The sequence below is a fragment of the Bufo bufo genome, chromosome 1, assembly GCF_905171765.1.
Source record: "Bufo bufo chromosome 1, aBufBuf1.1, whole genome shotgun sequence".
Taxonomy (NCBI): Eukaryota; Metazoa; Chordata; class Amphibia; order Anura; family Bufonidae; genus Bufo; species Bufo bufo.
Window position 1 is genome coordinate 303778138 of NC_053389.1, and position 18152 is coordinate 303796289.

Below are 18152 nucleotides of genomic sequence, written 5' to 3' on the forward strand. Positions count from 1 at the left end.
GAAATATGGCCAAACTGGTGGCAAGTGGCATCTTGGCAGCTGCACGCTTGACTTTTCTCAGTTCATGGGCAGTTATTTTGCGCCTTGGTTTTTCCACACGCTTCTTGCGACCCTGTTGACTATTTTGAATGAAACGCTTGATTATTCGATGATCACGCTTCAGAAGCTTTGCAATTTTAAGAGTGCTGCATCCCTCTGCAAGATATCTCACTATTTTTGACTTTTCTGAGCCTGTCAAGTCCTTCTTTTGACCCATTTTGCCAAAGGAAAGGAAGTTGCCTAATAATTATGTACACCTGATATAGGGTGTTGATGTCATTAGACCACACCCCTTCTCATTACAGAGATGCACATCACCTAATATGCTTAATTGGTAGTAGGCTTTCGAGCCTATACAGCTTGGAGTAAGACAACATGCATAAAGAGGATGATGTGGTCAAAATACTCATTTGCCTAATAATTCTGCGCACAGTGTATGTTCCTAACTGTGGAAACAGACAGCTGAAATCTCTGAGACAGCTTTCTGTATCCTTCCCCTAAACCATGATGGTGAACAATCTTTGTCTTCAGGTCATTTGAGACCCCCATGTTGCTACTCTTCAGAGAAAATTAAAAGAGGAGGGAAACTTACAATTGACCCCCTTAGGCCTCTTTCACACTTGCGTTGTCCGGATCCGGCGTGTACTCCACTTGCCGGAATTACACGCCGGATCCGGAAAAACGCAAGTGTACTGAAAGCATTTGAAGACGGAACCGTCTTCCAAATGCGTTCAGTGTTACTATGGCACCCAGGACGCTATTAAAGTCCTGGTTGCCATAGTAGGAGCGGGGAGCGGGGGAGCGGTATACTTACAGTCCGTGCGGCTCCCCGGGCGCTCCAGAGTGACGTCAGAGCGCCCCATGCGCATGGATGACGTGATCCATGTGATCACATGATCCATGCGCTTGGGGCGCCCTGACGTCACTCTGGAGCGCCCGGGGAGCCGCACGGACGGTAAGTACACTGCTCCTCCGCTCCCCGCTACACTTTACCATGGCTGCCAGGACTTTAGCGTCCCGGCAGCCATGGTAACCACTCTGAAAAAGCTAAATGTCGGCTCCGGCAATGCGCCGAAACAACGTTTAGCTTAAGGCCGGATCCGGATCAATGCCTTTCAATGGGCATTAATTCCTTGCGGCAAGTGTTCCGGATTTTTGGCCGGAGCAAAAAGCGCAGCATGCTGCGGTATTTTCTCCGGCCAAAAAACGTTCCGTTCCGGAACTGAAGACATCCTGATGCATCCTGAACGGATTTCTCTCCATTCAGAATGCATTAGGATAATCCTGATCAGGATTCTTCCGGCATAGAGCCCCGACGACGGAACTCTATGCCGGAAGACAAGAACGCAAGTGTGAAAGAGCCCTTAAATACTCTTTCTCATAATTGGATTCACCTGTGTATGTAGGTCAGGGGTCACTGAGCTTACCAAGCCAATTTGAGTTCCAATAATTAGTTCTAAAGGTTTTGGAATCAATAAAATAACAACAGTGCCCAAATTTATGCACCTGCCTAATTTTGTTTAAACAATTATAGCACACTTTTTGTAAATCCGAAAAACTTCATTTTACTTCTCAAATGTCACTGTGTGTGTCTCCTATATGATATATTTAACTGACATTTTTTTATCGTAACAACCAACGATTTATACAGGAAAATCATGACGATTAACAAGGTTGCCCAAACTTTCGCATCCCACTGTAGGTTGAAAGGCAAAATAGTGGCCCAGTCATGAAGTGGGGAGGATGGGAAAAGAATGAGAAGTCCACAGAGTGGCCCTAAGACATAGTGGTGAGGTGGAAGCAGCATATGGAGACCACAGAGTGGCCCAATGACAGAGTCTGTAGGTGGCAGCAGCATCAGAAGGAGGCCACAGAATGGCACAATGACAGTGTGGAGGTGGCAGCAGCATCTGGAGGCCACAGAGTGGCACAATGACAGAGCGTGGAGGTGGCGGCAGCAGCAGAATCAGGAGGAGGCCACAGTGTGGCACAATGACAGTGTAGAGGGGGCAGCAGAAGCATGAGAAAACCACAGTGTGGCACAATGACAGTGTAGAGGTGGCAGCAGAAGCATGAGAAAACCACAGAGTGGCACAATGACAGAGTGTGGAGGTGGCAGCAGCAGCATCAGGAGGATGCCACAGGGTGACACAATAACAGAGTAAGGAGGTGGCGGCAGCATCAGGAGACCACAAAGTGACCCGGTGACAGAGTGGGGAGGTGGGTGGCAATACCAGTACCAGCTGAAGATGGTTTGTGAAAGAAGGAGCACTTGGCATCAGATGTGTGGCATCAGACGGGTGGCAGCATCAGAATAGTAGCTGAGGCAGGTAGCTAGAAGAAACCGGTCTCTTTTGTCAAAGTGTTGGTCTGGCACCATGGATGATCTAGTCTGATGCATAAGGCATTGGTAGGTGGAAGTCCTGGCTGATCCACACCTGATTCATCTTGACAAAGGTCAGTCTCTCCACTAGTGATGGACGAACATCGGCCTGGACGATTTGCGAATGCGCGTTCACGATAAAATGTTCACGAACCGCGCGTTTGCATCGCGCACATTGACTTTAATAGCTGGCGCACCTGAAAAACCTTCAGGTCATATTTGTAGCTACCAAATACAAACTATGACTGCACAAATAGTCCCACAACATGGACAGTGACATATCAGAGGGGGATCATTGGCAAAAATTCCCACAAAAAATATGTATTTTAATCAGGGGCCATTTTTATGCGTCTTAAAGGGAAACTCTAAAAAATGTGCCCTGCTGGAGCCTAGAAAGTTGTATTTCCTATCGGTTTGATGTTTACAAATGTGCAGCACTCCACGTTTTTGTATTCTGCACAGTCTATTAAAAAAATGCATACGTTACCGTAAATATTTTTTCTACCATGGAACTGCATGGTGAACGGACCCCACTGTACGGCATCAGTCTGAGGCATCTGTTAACGTATACATTTTTAGGTATGCATTAATTGGATGGCAAAAATAGGATGTGAACCCAGACCTTGTGTCAGAATAAGCACCAGTACACAGCGGAGTAGCATGGCAGAGAGGGGAGGCTGCCATGTACTAACAGAGCACTATCTGGTCCTGATGGTCAGGAATAAGGACTGTGTTTGCCAAGGATCATTTTCTACTGGGAAATACAGGGCACAGTATAATACACTAGAATCTATATAATATAAAGATATTGAAAATGGTCCCAGCAAGTGGACCGAAACGTTGCACAGGTGAATAAAATGATCCCACTATTTTCACCTACTGGAAGTGCTGCGGTGTATTTATTTTTTAATATAAAGATATTAGCTCTAACCCTGAATAATAATACAAATAGGTGGTAATTTAATATATAGAAATACATCTATGTTATGCTTATTTCTGATACAGAATGTGGCGCAAAGGTCCTTAGCACCGCAATCTGCATATTTTTCCCGCTCATGCCAGGTCTAAAAAACGATGGCATGGGCAGTGAAAGGGATATAGTTATGGGCATCCAGTTATTGGATACCACCGCCATACTGTGATGGAATAAAAGGGTATAAGAGGGCACAGTACAGAGAATGACTATGGGCACTGCACAGGGTGTGGTAAGAGGGCACAATGCAGGGTATAAGGGGCCCAGTACGGGGTGAGGGGCACAGTACGTTGTGGCATTCACCTGAAATAAAAGGCCTTTTATGCTGCTGTATATACATAAGGCAAGGACCATTCTTTGTTCTGGGTGGTGGCAGTTATGACTGGGCTGGCATGAGGAAATTCAATTACACGTGGTCATCATATGTGTTGAATTCCTCGGAGATACATGCCTCCTTCATTTTAAAAAATGTGAGGTAGTCCACACTGTCGTGAGCTAGGCGAGTGCGCTTATCGGTCATGATCCCCCCTGCTGTGCTGAACGTCCTTTCGGACAGGACACTCGACGAGTGGCAAGCTAAGAGTTCCATGGCAAATTGTGCCAGCTGTGGCCACAGGTCAAGCCTGCAAACCCAGTAGTCAAGGGGTTCCTCACTTCTCAGAGCGTCCACATCGGCTGTTAACCCCATATAGTCGGACTCCTTTCGGTCTAGGCGTTCCCTGAGGCTGGATCCAGAGGGCGGCTGTCGATAGGTTGGCTGCAATAATGATCTCATATCCGAAGTGACAAACACATCGTCAAACTGCCCTCCTTTTGCAGGCTCGGTAGGATTGGTACCTGTTTTGCTGTGGGTGGAAATTCCTCTGCCAGTGCCCGCAACAGCAGAATGCAGCATCTCTCGCAGCAAGGCCTGGAAATGCTGCATTCTGACAGCCCTATGTGATGCTGGTAACATGTCCGCCATTTTGTGTTTGTACCGGGGGTCTAAGTACGTTGCCACTCAGTACAGGTCCTTGACCTTTATGCTTTTTATACGGGGTCCCTCTTCAAACACTGGAACATGAAGGCCCTCATTTGCACTAAATTGGAAGCAGTGGAGCGCCCTGGCTCCTGCTCATTGCCCAGGAGAATGTCATCCTCGGTCTCCTCCCCACAGCCATGGACAACACCAGGGATCCCTGTTTAAAGCTTGCTCTTTTTGCTCCTCCTCCTCCCCCCAGCCAGCATCCTCCAATGACTCCTCTTCAGACTCCTGCTGACTTGTCTCAGATGGAGTAGCCCCCCCTTGGGAATTCATTCAGCATTGCGACTTCCTCATCTTCTGGCTCCTGCTCCTCGACGGCTTGATCAATGACACAATGCAATGCACGCTCCAGAAGGAAAGCGTAGGGTACAATGTCACTGATGGCGCTCTGGCTGCGACTGACCAGTTTGGTGATTTCATCAAATGGCCGCAGAAGACTCATATGTCGCGCATGAGCAGCCACTGGAGCGGTGAAAAGAAGCCAAGCTCCCCAGAACCTGTCCTGCCACAGAGTTTGTACAGGAAGTCGTTAACTGCAAGTTTCTGCTCGAGCAGCCTATCAAGCATATACAAGGTGGAGTTCCAGCGCGTCGGGCAGTCACAAATCAGACGTCTGACAGGCATGTGGTGTCACCGCTAAACGTCAGCAAGGCGAGCCATGGCCATGTAAGATCTTCAAAAATGGCCAGAGATTTTCCTGGCCTGCCGCAAGACGTCCTGGACCCCGGATATTTGCCAACAAATCGCTGCACGACTAAGTTCTGGATGTGTGCCATGCATGGCACGTGTGTAATTTTGCCCTGTTTAAGCATGCTCAGCAGATTGGCACCGTTGTCGCACCCCACTTTACCAACAGTCAAATTGAGCGGGGTTAGCCACTGATCGGCCTGTGACTGCAGAGCTGAAAGCAGTGCAGAGACGGTGTGGCTCTTGGCTTCCAGGCACAACAGCCGCAGCACAGCATGGCAATTTCTTACCTGGCATGTCAAATAGGTTCTGGGGGTGCTTAGAGGGCGCAGCGAAAGAGTAGGTAGCAGTGGAAAAAGAGGATTCAGCCGAGGAGGAGACGGAGGATGGAGTAGGAAGAGAAGGAGAAGAAGAGGCAGGCCTGCATGCAATCGGTGGCGGTAACACCAAATCCACACGGGTGCCACGGGTTGCATGCTTGACGGCCGTCAGAAGGTTCACCCAGTGGGCAGTAAAAGTTTTGTACCTTCCCTGCCCGTGTGTGCTAGACCACGTGTCTGTGGTCAGATGTATCTTGGCACCGACACTGTGTGTCAGAGATACATTCACTTGCCGCTGAACGTGGCCATATAGCTCCGGGATGCCCTTCTGGAAGAAATATTTCCTTCTGGGGACCTTCCATTGCGGTGTGCCAATGGCCACAAATTTTCTAAAGTCCTCCGAGTCCACCAGTTTATATGGTAGTAGTTGGGGGGCTAGCAGTTCCGACAAGCCAGCGGTCAGCCGTTGGGCAAAAGGGTTATCCGGCATCATCATCTTTTTACGCTCGAACTTTTGGGCCACGGAAGACTGTCTTGTGATAGACGAACGCGACGACGGCACGGTGGAAGGTGGAGTGGAGGACAAATTGGAGGTTAGAGGAGAAGGAGAAGAGGCAGGAAGTGGAGCGCCGGGAGTGTGGCTTTGTGGGTTCTGACGGTGATGCTCCTACTGGGCTCGGTGATGGGAGGCCAGGTGCCTTCTTAAGGTGGAAGTTCCTAGGTGAGTGCTGTGCTTACCGCAACTTATGCGTTAACAGCACAGGCTGCAGATGGCAACACTATTGTCAGCAGCGGCCACGTTAAAAAAAGCCCACACTGCAAAGCCATGTGCCGGCATCCTGGGAGCGCCAGATGTAACCGTGCATGGAGGATGGCTCGTTCCAGATACTTTAGCAGTCTGCTTTTTGCCTCCTGTGCACTGTAAGTTCTGCCTGCTTCCCCGCCCTATCTGCTGCTCCGTCTCTCCCTCTGAACTCCCCTCCTCTTCCTCTCTTATGGGCACCCATGTGACGTCTATCGACATGTCATCATCGTCCCCTACAACACCACTGACATTAGAGATCTCGGAGTAGGCAGCAACAGTGGGGACCACCCTTCTTGGGCTGATCTGGCTACTGTCGTCAGACTGCTGGGTGGCGACCGTTGATACCTCCTCTTCCTGATCCGATGCCAAGAATGGCTGCGCAATGGTAAGGTCTTGGAATGGATGGGAAAATAATTCCACTGACTCTAGCAGAGGGGATGTGGTGGTGGTGTCTTCGGAGGTGCATACAGCAGAGAGTGAAGAGGGTGCAGATAGAGAGGATTAAGGAGGGTGCAGATGCGGAAGGCTGAGTGAGCCACTCAACAAAGTCTGGTGCGTCATTTGACATAATCGCACGCAGCTTCTGCAACTTCCCACTTAGGCTCTGGCCTGGTGCACCTGCCCGATCCTATCACCCCTGCGGAATGGCCTGCATCTTCCTCTGCCTGTCATTTTTTAAAATGACCCTGTGACTAAAGTCCCTATAGAAGAGCAGTATTTGTGGAAGAAGGTATATTAAACCGCTGCCATTTTCACTTTTTTTGTGGGGGGCAACTGGTATATCACACCAATAGAAATTATTTGTTCCAATAGCGTTTGTCACTCTCTGTAGCTGCGGTAACGCAGAAAAACCACAAACAAATGCTGCACTACGCAAATGCACTATATAGAAAGTATATTATTGGTATATCACAACCCTGCCTCAATCAGTTTTTTTTGGGGGGCAACTGATATATCACACCAACTTGCAGGATGGCGGGCCGAACTGAATGGACAAATGCCTTATGTACTATGTTACAATGTTAGTAGAAATTATCTGTTCTAATAGGGTTTGTAACTCTGTATAGCTGCGGTAACACAGAAAAACCGCAAACAAATGCTGCACTACCCAAATGTACTATATAGAAAGTCTATTATTTGTATATAGCACCCCTGCTTCAATCACTTTTTGGGGGGGGCAACTGGTATATCACACCAGTAGAATTTTTTTTTTTCCCAATATCGTTTGTCACTCTTTGTAGCTAAGGTAATGCAGGAAAACCGCTAATAAATGCTGCACTACCTAAATGTATTATATAGAAAGTATATTATTGGTATATCACACCCCTGCTTCAGTAATTTTTTTTCGAGGGGCAACTGGTGCATCACACCAGTAGAAATTATTTGTTCCAATAGCGTTCGTCACTCTGTGTAGCTGTGGTAACGCAGCAAAACCGCAAACAAATGCTGCACTACCTAAATGCACTATATAGAAAGTATATTATTTGTATATAACACTTCTGCTTCAATTACTTTTTTTGGGGGGGGGATAATGGTATATCACCCCAGTAGAAATCATTTGTTCCAATAGCGTTTTTCACTGTATGTAGCTGAGGTAATGCAGCAAAACCGCAAACAAATGGTTTACTACCCAAATGCACTATATAAAAAGTATATTTTTTGTATATAACACCTTTGCTTAAATTAATTTTTTGGTAGGGCATCTGGTATATCACACCAGTAGAAATTATTTGTTCCAATAGGGTTTGTCACTCTCTCTCGCTCAGGTAACGCAGCAAAACCTCAAACAAATGCTGCACTACCTAAATGCACTATATAGAAAGTATTTTATTGGTATATAACACCCCTGCTTCAAATACTTTTTTTTTTTTTGGGGGGGGGGGGGCAACTGGCATATCACACTAGTAGAAATTATTTGTTCCAATAGCGTTTGTCACTCTCTTTAGCTAAGGTAACGCAGGAAAACCGCACACAAATGCTGCACTACCTAAATGTACTATATAAAAAGTATATTATTGGTATATCACACCCCTACTTCAATGACTTTTTGGGGGGGCAACTAGTATATCACACCAGTAGAAATTATTTGTTCCAATAGCGTTTGTCACTCTCTGTCGCTCAGGTAACGCAGCAAAACCTCAAACAAATGCTGCAACTACCTAAAACCTAAATGCACTAAATAGAAAGTATTTTATTGGTATATAACACCCCTGCTTCAATCACTTTTTTTTTTTTTTTGGGGGGGGGGGGGGGGGCAACTGGCATATCACACTAGTAGAAATTATTTGTTCCAATAGCGTTTGTCACTCTGTGTAGCTGGGGTAACGCAGCAAAACCGCAAACAAATGCTGCACTACCCAAATGCACTATATAGAAAGTATATTATTGGGATATCACACTCCTGCTCCAATCACTTTTTTTGGTGGGCAACTGGTATATCACACCAGTGGAAATTATTTGTTCCAATAGCGTTTGTCACTCTCTTTAGCTAAGGTAACGCAGAAAAACCGCAAACAAATGCTGCAACACCTAAATGTACTATATAGAAAGTATATTATTTGTATATAGCACCACTGCTTCAATCAGTTTTTTGGTGGGCCAACTGGTAAATCACACCAGTATAAATTATTTGTTCCAATAGCGTTTGTCACTCTCTGTAACTGAGCTAATGCTGCAAAACTGCAAACAAATGCTGCACTACCTAAATGTACTATATAGAAAGTATATTATTGGTATATAACACCCCTGCTTCAGTCACTTTTTTCGGGGGGCAACTAGTAAATCACACCAGCAGAAATTATTTGTTCCAATAGCATTTGGCACTCTGTGTAGCTGCAGTATCGCAGCAGAACCGCACACAACTGCGGCACAATACAAATGCACTATAATATACTTTGTATTTTAGAAAGTATATTATAAGTATATTACACCCCTCAGTAAGTCACACCTATCGATAGCACACCTATACCTTAAAAGTACCTTAAAAGGACTTTTGTGGCCCTATTAGCTAGCGTTTGGTGTCCCTCCCTAACAGTCTGTCCCTGCTACACACAGCAACCTCTCCCTTCACTGGCAAAAGATTGAATATAAAATGGCGTCCAGATTGGGTTTATTTATAAGGTAGGGGGTATGTCTATGTGCTGAAATGTCTCAATTGGCTGTCCTATACCACCTGATGGATGTGTCATGGGACAAAGTTCTTCACAATGTAAAATAATATGGCGCCGGTGGACATCGCCATATGTTCGCCCGTTCTGCAAACCGCAAACAAGCAAAGTTTGCCGCAAAATTAACGCCGGGCGAACCGTAAGGCCATCTCTAGTCATAGGTCCACTCTGTGGACATCTCATGCTGTTCCCACCCTCCCCAATTCATGACTGGTCCACTATTTTGCCTTTCGGCCTGGCTGACATCATCATTTATTTGACGTTTCTTCTGATCTGTCAGAAGGAAGAAAAAATGAGACGCACAATAGATCCTGTCTGTGTAGCAGTTGTAAGGCCTGTATGGTCCCATCAGAATTGGCTTATGATTTGGTAGCCAAAAGCAGGAGTGGGTACAAAACACAGAATACATTCAAATATTCCATTCACGTGTCATCTCTGTTAGATCCACTCCTGGTTTTTTTTGGCATTAGCAATACTGATGGATTACTGACCAAGTGCTAGCCGAGTGAAGGCGTATGGTCCACAGACAGGATCCGTTTTTTTCTGGGTTATTGTTCTGACGAATCAGAGGAAGGGCAAACTAATCAGTGACATCAATATAAACTTACTGCTGACACCCTCTCCACTCTTTCAGGGGGCTCTACTTGTATAAGTGTTTAATAGAACAGATTCTGTAGACATCTATGTGGAATCAGCTGCTAACGGTGTAAAAGGAGTGCACTTCTTGGCGCTAACATCCACCTGTAAGGCTGAGTTGATACTTTAGCTATTTGGTCAGTTTTGGCCCCGTGACTGCCCAAATAAGTGAAGTGTACAGTGATTCTAAGAGCGACCCCTGTCATCTGCATGTCATGACTCACAGTATTATTTCTCTACCACAGCAGACTCCATATGCGTGTTACAGCAAGGCAATGTTCTACACCCCTATAAAGGCTCCATGCAGCAAGGAAATAGCAGTTTTTTTACTTAATTCATTGCATATTTATTCAGATCAAAGCAAATAAAAATAAAAAAATTGGCGAACCGGAGAATCGAATTTTAGAAAAATTTGCTAATCTCTAATAATCATGTGTGAAAGCTCTTTAAGGGACTGGAATTTTTTTTTTTTCAAACTAACTATCTATGACACTAGAGAGTTTCATGATAGCTACTTATAGCACTAGAGAGTTTCCTTCCTTTTCGAGAGAGGAGAGCTACTTTGCAAAAGAATGTGGTACCGTCCCCATTCTAGGTTAAAAGGACCTGCAATTTCCTCCTTGCATTCCCTTTATTTTACTCTTCACTTATACTCATAAAATTCATTGTGGCAATTCTTAGGCCTCTTTCACACAGGAGTCATGGATTTGGGCCGGATAGGATGCGGGTGCAGATTTTTCTGTGCGAGTGCAAAACATTTAAATGCGTTTTGCACGCGCGTGAGAAAAATCGACAGAAGTTCGGGTTTGGGTTAGGTGTTATGTAGATTTTGTAATTTTCCCTTATAACATGGTTATAAGGGAAAATAATAGCATTCTTAATACAGAATGCTTACTAAAATAGGGATGGTGGGGTTAAAAAAATTTATAATAATTTAACTCCTTAAGGACCGAGCTCATTTTCACCTTAAGGACCAGGCCATTTTTTGCAAATCTGACCAGTGTCACTTTATGTGGTGATAACTTTAAAACACTTTGACTTATCCGGGCCATTCTGAGATTGTTTTTTTCATCACATATTTTACTTAAAGAGGACCTTTCACTAGAATAAAACATCTAAACTAACTATACAGACATGTAGAGCGGCGCCCAGGGATCCCCCTGCACTTACTGTTATACCTGGGCGCCGATCCGTTCGCCCGGTATAGCCTCCGGTATCTTCATAGTTAGGCTCCACCCAGGGGAACCTGCCGGCGTCTCATTCTCCCATGCTGTAGCGCTGGCCAATCGCAGCGCTCAGTTCATAGCCTGAGAGGCTTTTTTTTCTCTCAGGCTATGAGCTGAGCACTGCGATTGGTCAGCGCTACAGCATGGGAGAATGAGACGCCGGCAGGTTCCCCTGGGTGGAGCCTAACTATGAAGATAACGGAGGCTATACTGGGCGAACGGAGCGGCGCCCAGGTATAACAGTAAGTGCAGGGGGATCCCTGGGCGCCGCTCTACATGTCTGTATAGTTAGTTTAGATGTTTTAGAGTAAAATGGAGTAAAAACAATTCATTTTTATTTATAAAAAAATACCAAATATACCCAAATTTTGGAAAAAATGGCAAATTTCCAAGTTTCAATTTCTTTACGTTTATAATACATAGTAATACCTACAAAAATAGTTATAACTTTACATTCCCCATATGTCTACTTCATGTTTGGATCATTTTTGGAATGACATTTTATTTTTTTGGGATGTTACAAGGCTTATAATTTTAGAAGCAAATCTTAACATTTTTCAAAAACCCACTTTTCAAGGACCAGGCTTACATAATAGAAACCACCCAAAAGTGACCCCATTCTAGAAACTACGCCCCTCAAGGTATTAAAAACTGATTTTACAAACTTTGTTCACCCTTCAGGTGTTCCACAAGAAGTAATGGAAAATAGAGATACAATTTCAAAATTTCACTTTTTTGGCAGATTTTCCATTTTCCATTTTTTCCAGTTACAAAGCAAGGGTTAACAGCCAAACCAAACTCAATATTTATGGCTTTACAGAAACACCCCATATGTGGTCGTAAACCACTGTACGGGCACACGGCAGGGCGCAGAAGGACAGGAATGACATACATTTTTTGGAAGGCAGATTTTGCTGGACTGGTTTTTTGACACCATGTCCCATTTGAAGCCCCCCTGATGCACCCCTAGAGTAGAAACTCCAAAAAAGTTACCCCATTTTAGAAACTACAGGATAGGGTGGCAGTTTTGCTAGTACTATTTTAGGGTACATATGATTTTTGGTTGCTCTATATTACACTTTTTGTGAGGCAAGGTAACAAGAAATAGCTTTTTTGGCACAGTTTTTATTTTCTGTTATTTACAACATTCATCTGACAGGTTATATCATGTGGTATTTTTATACACCAGGTTGTTACGGATGCGGCGATACCTAATATATATATTTTTATTTATGTAAGTTTTACACAATGATATTATTTTGGAATAAGAAAAAAATCATGTTTTAGTGTTTCCATAGTCTGAGAGCCATAGTTTTTTTCAGTATTTGTGCGATTATCTTGGGTAGGGTATGATCTTTGCAGGATGAGATGACAGTTTGATTGGCACTATTTTGGGGTGCGTATGACTTTTTGATCGCTTGCTATTATCCTTTTTGTGATGTAAGGTGACAAAAAATTGTTCATTTAGCACAGTTTTTTTTTTTTTTTTTTTTACTGTGTTCACCGGAGGGGTTAGATCATGTGATATTTTTATAGAGCCATTCGATACGGACGCGGCGATAACTAATATGTATACTTTTTATTTATTTATGTAAGTTTTATACAATAATATTTTTGAAACAAAAGAAAAATCATGTTTTAGTGTCTCCATATTCTGAGAGCCATAGTTTTTTCAGTTTTTTGGTGATTATCTTAGATAGGGTCTCATTTTTTGCGGGATGAGATGACGGTTTGATTGGCAATATTTTGGGGTACATATGACTTTTTGATCGCTTGCTGTTGTATTTTTTGTGAAGTAAGGTGACAAAAAATTGTTTATTTAGCACAGCTTTTATTTTTTATTTTATACGGTGTTCATCTGATGGGTTAGTTCATGTGATATGTTTATAGAGCCGGTCGATACGGACGCGTCAATACCCAATATGTTAACTTTTTCTTTTCCCCTATCTTTTACAATTTTTTTTAACTTTATTTAGGGAAAATTACGTTTGTTTATTTTTACTTGAAACTTTTAATTTTTTGGGGGAAAACTTAGTTTTTTCTACTTTTTTTTCACTTAATTTGTTGTCCCACTTTGGGACTTCAACTTTTGGGGATCTAATCCTTTACAATGCATTCCAATACTTCTGTATTGGAATGCATTGGCTGTATGAGTAATACAGTGAGTATTACTAATATAGCTTCCGGCCTGTGAGATCCAGGGGGCTGGATCTCACAGGCTCGTCACAGGAAGGCAGCGCCGATGCCTCAGGAAGGAATCGTGCTGCCTTCCATGCCATCGGGTCCCTCCTACAGCCGCATGGGGACCCGATGGCACCGCCACCTGCCGCCGCCGCCGCACCAGGTAAAAGCCTCAAACCGCAGGTCTGAATTGACACAGGGGGTTACGGGACCCTCCCGCACATTTAGCCAATGATTTGAGCAGGCACCAGGGTCCGATCACCGCCCGCCGCGCGGGTACGCCCTGTGTCCTTAAGTACCCAGACATGAGGGCGTACCTGTACGCCCTGTGTCTGGAAGAGGTTAACTCACCTCATCCACTTTTTCAAGCAGCCCGGCTTCTCTTCTTTCTTCTTCTTTGAGGAAAAGGACCTCTTGTGATGTCACTGCGTGCATAACATGGTCCATCACATGATCCATCACCATGGTCACCACAGGTCCTTTTCCTCAAAGAAGAAGACAGAAGAGAAGCTGGGCTGCGCGAACAAGTAAGTTAAGGTGAGTTAATTTGTTTAACCCCTCCACCACTATTTTACTAATCATTAAGAATGCTATTATAACCATGTTATAAGGGAATATAATAATGATTGGGTCCCCATCCCGATTGTCTCCTTAGCAACTACTTGCTTCCGGATGCTTGCGATTTTTACGCAGCCCCATTCACTTCTATGGGGCCTGCGTTGCGTGAAAAACGCACAAAATAGAGCTTGCTGCCATTTTCATGCAATACACAAGTGATGCGTGAAAATCACTGCTCATGTGCACAGCCCCATAGAAATGAATGGGTCCAGATTCAGTGTGGGTGCAATGCGTTCACCTCACTTATTGCACCCACGCAGAAAATGCGCCCGTGTGAAAGGGGCCTTAGTATTGCCATTGCATCCAGAGCAGGGGTGCACAACCATCTTCCTGTCTGATGATGATTACATAATCAGATTTAACCGATTCAAATGGCTGGAAGAAAAGTACGAATATATGCCATAAATGCCTGAGATCGGTCCAGGTTCCCTTTTCAAGACTTCTGCCTATCACGAGAATAGTGGTCCCATTCTACCCCAATCAGTAGTTCAGAGGGGAGGGGATCATGCATTATTTATTATAGGTGATATAGTAACAGTCTAGTATTTAACAAATTCCATAAACTACCATGGAGAGATCCACATGTATCCCGGAGTGCCAAATAGGGTCAAAATACTTAATTCTCCTGACATTTGGGGAAACCAGGGATGACTGCACGATGCTCCTTTAGTTCTTGCCCATTCCTGTTCCCTAGCTGTTTGCCACTCCACTAACATGGCAACCGTGTGAGCAACCAAACACAGACAAGCACTTATAGATATTGAATAGGTAAAGTAAGGTCTATAGGCTTGGAAAGTATCGTTTGTAATTGGATTGAAAACCGGCTGAAGGACCTTATCCAGAGAGTTGTGGTCAATGATTCTTATTCAGAATGGTCCCAGGTTATAAGTGGTGTACCCCAAGGTTCAGTGCTGGGTCCTCTATTATTTAATGTATTTATTAATGATATTGAGGACAGGTATAATAGCACCATTTCTATTTTTGCAGATGACACTAAGTTATGCAGTGCTGTGCAGTCTATGGAAGATGTCCATAAAATACAAGCTGACTTGAACACTCTGAATGATTTGGCATCAACTTGACAAATGAGGTTCAATGTGGATAAATGTAAAGTTATGTATCTTGGTAGTAATAATCTCTGTGCTTCACATGTCCTAGGTGATGTAACACTGGGAGAGTCACTTATAGAGCAAGAATTGGGTTCCTTGTAGATGGTAGATTAAATAATAGCATACAATGTCAATCAGCTGCTTCTAAGGCCACCAGGATATTGTCATGCATTAAATGAGGCATGGATTCGAGGGGCAGGGATGTAATAATACCCCTTTACAAAGCATTGGTGCGGCCTCATCTGGAATATGCAGTTCAGTTCTGGGCACCAGTCCATAGAAAGGACGCACTACAGCTGGAAAAAGTACAGAGGAGAGCAACTAAAATGATAAGGGGCATGGAGGGTCTTAGTTCTGAAGAAAAATGAAAAGCATTACATTTATTTAGTCTTGAGAAGAGACGTCTAATGGGGGGACATGATTAACCTATACAAATATGTAAATGGCCCATACAAAAAATATGGTGAAAAATAGAGTTGAGCGAATACGAACTGTAAAGTTCGGGTTTGTACCGAACTTTAGGTTTTTCGGCACCCGGACCCGTACCCGAACATTTACGTAAGAGTTCGTGTTCGGGTTCGGTGTTCGGCGATTTTTATGGCACTTTTTGAAAGGCTGCAAAGCAGCCAATCAACAAGCGTCATACTACCTGCCCCAAAAGGCCATCACAGCCATGCCTACTATTGGCATGGCTGTGATTGGCCAACTGCAGCATGTGACCCAGCCTCTATTTAAACTGGAGTCACTTAGCGCCGCCCGTCACTCTGCTCGGATTAGTGTAGGGAGAGGCTGCAGCTGCTGTGAGGGAGAGATCAGGGAGAAATCTTATCAAGAACTGGTTTATGTACTCAGCGATCTACAGAAAAAGTGTTTTGTGGGTGCAGTGCAGTGCACAATTTTTTTAAGCCTGCCCTGAGCCAACTACTGCTGAAAACAAACTTTTTTTTCTTCATTTCATCAATAACAATACCTGATCGGCAGCCATTTTATGCAATGATAGTGCACCAGCATAGGCTATCTGCAAGTCCAGAAATACAGCTTTGGCATACTGGGATGAAAAACCCCTCTAATATACTGCACATCTGGGATTAGACAAGCATAAGTGACTGTCACATTTAGGACAGAAATACAGCTTTTTGGTTAGGGTGAAAAAAGCCTCTAATATACTGCACATCTGTGATTACACGTGCATAAGTCACTGTCACATTTAGGACAGAAATACTGCTTTTTTCTTACTGGGGTAAAAAAACCCTCTGATATACTGCACATCTGTGATTACACGTGCATAAGTGACTGTCACATTTAGGACAGAAATACAGCTTTTTGGTTAGGGTAAAAAAAAAACTAATATACTGCACATCTGGGATTAGACAAGCATAAGTGACTGTCACATTTAGGATAGAAATACGGCTTTTTGGTTACTGGGGTGAAAAAAACCTTTGATATACTGCACATCTGGGATAAGACGTGCATAAGTGACAGGCCACAAATACTGCTGTCATGTAGAGTTTAAAAAAAAAAAATTGAGTGCAATACCCTACCCTCAGGGTTTATATTGGCGGTTAATTATTTTTAACATACTTAATCACTTTTTCTTTGCTTTGTGAACGCTAACTATGAGGCAAACATCTAATAAGGGATGCGGTCATGGTCGTTGTTGTGGTGTTGGTGGAGCCTCTGGTGCAGGGAGAGGACGTGGCTGTTCTGCCACAGCTACACGTCCTACTGAACCTACTACCTCAGGTCCCAGTAGCCGCCAGAATCTACAGCGATATTTGGTCGGGCCTAATGCCGTTCTAAGGATGGTAAGGCCTGAGCAAGTACAGGCGCTAGTCAATTGGGTGGCCCCAGTGGATCCAGCACGTTCACATTATCTCCCTCCCAGTCTTCTGCAGAAAGCGCACAGGTGGCGCCTGAAACCCATGCCCATCAGTCTGTCACATCACAAAACAAGTGTTTGGAACATTCTTAAAAAGAAGGAACGCACCAGTGAGCTCAGCAACACCAAAAGACCCGGAAGACCACGGAAAACAACAGTGCTGGATGACCGAAGAATTCTTTCCCTGGTGAAGAAAACGGAGGTAGGTGTATGTGTGTCAAAGTCAACAATCAAGAGAATACTTCACCAGAGTAAATACAGAGGGTTCACCACAAGATGTAAACCATTGGTGAGCCTCAAAAACAGGAAGGCCAGATTAGAGTTTGCCAAACGACATCTAAAAAAGCCTTCACAGTTCTGGAACAACATCCTATGGACAGATGAGACCAAGATCAACTTGTAGCAGAATGATGAGAAGAGTATGGAGAAGGAAAGGAACTGCTCATGATTAGGGATGAGCGAACCCGAACTGTATAGTTCGGGTTCGTACCGAATTTTGGGGTGTCCGTGACACGGACCCGAACCCGAACATTTTCGTAAAAGTCCGTGTTCGGGTTCAGTGTTCGGCGCTTTCTTGGCGCTTTTTGAAAGGCTGCAAAGCAGCCAATCAACAAGCGTCATACTACTTGCCCCAAGAGGCCATCACAGCCTTGCCTACTATTGGCATGGCTGTGATTGGCCAGTGCAGCATGTGACCCAGCCTCTATATAAGCTTAGGTCACATTGCGCTGCACTTCACTCTGCTGATTGAAGCATAGGGAGAGGTTGCAGCTTCGACGTTAGGGCGAGATTAGGCAGTGATTAACTCCTCCAAAAGACTTCATTCTGTGATCGATCTGCAGCTGTGGATCATTGAAGTGCTAATATTGACTTGCTCACTTTTTTGAGGCTGCCCAGAGCGTTTTTAGATCACTTTTTTTCTGGGGTGATCGGCGGCCATTTTGTGACTTGTGGTGCGCGAGCACAAGCTATCACCAAGTGTATTTAACCATCAATAGTGTGGTTATTTTGTGCTATATCCTACATCAGCTGCAGGCTGAGCCTGTGTCACCGAAGTGCATTTAACCATCAACAGTCTGGTTATTTTTTGGCCATATACTACATC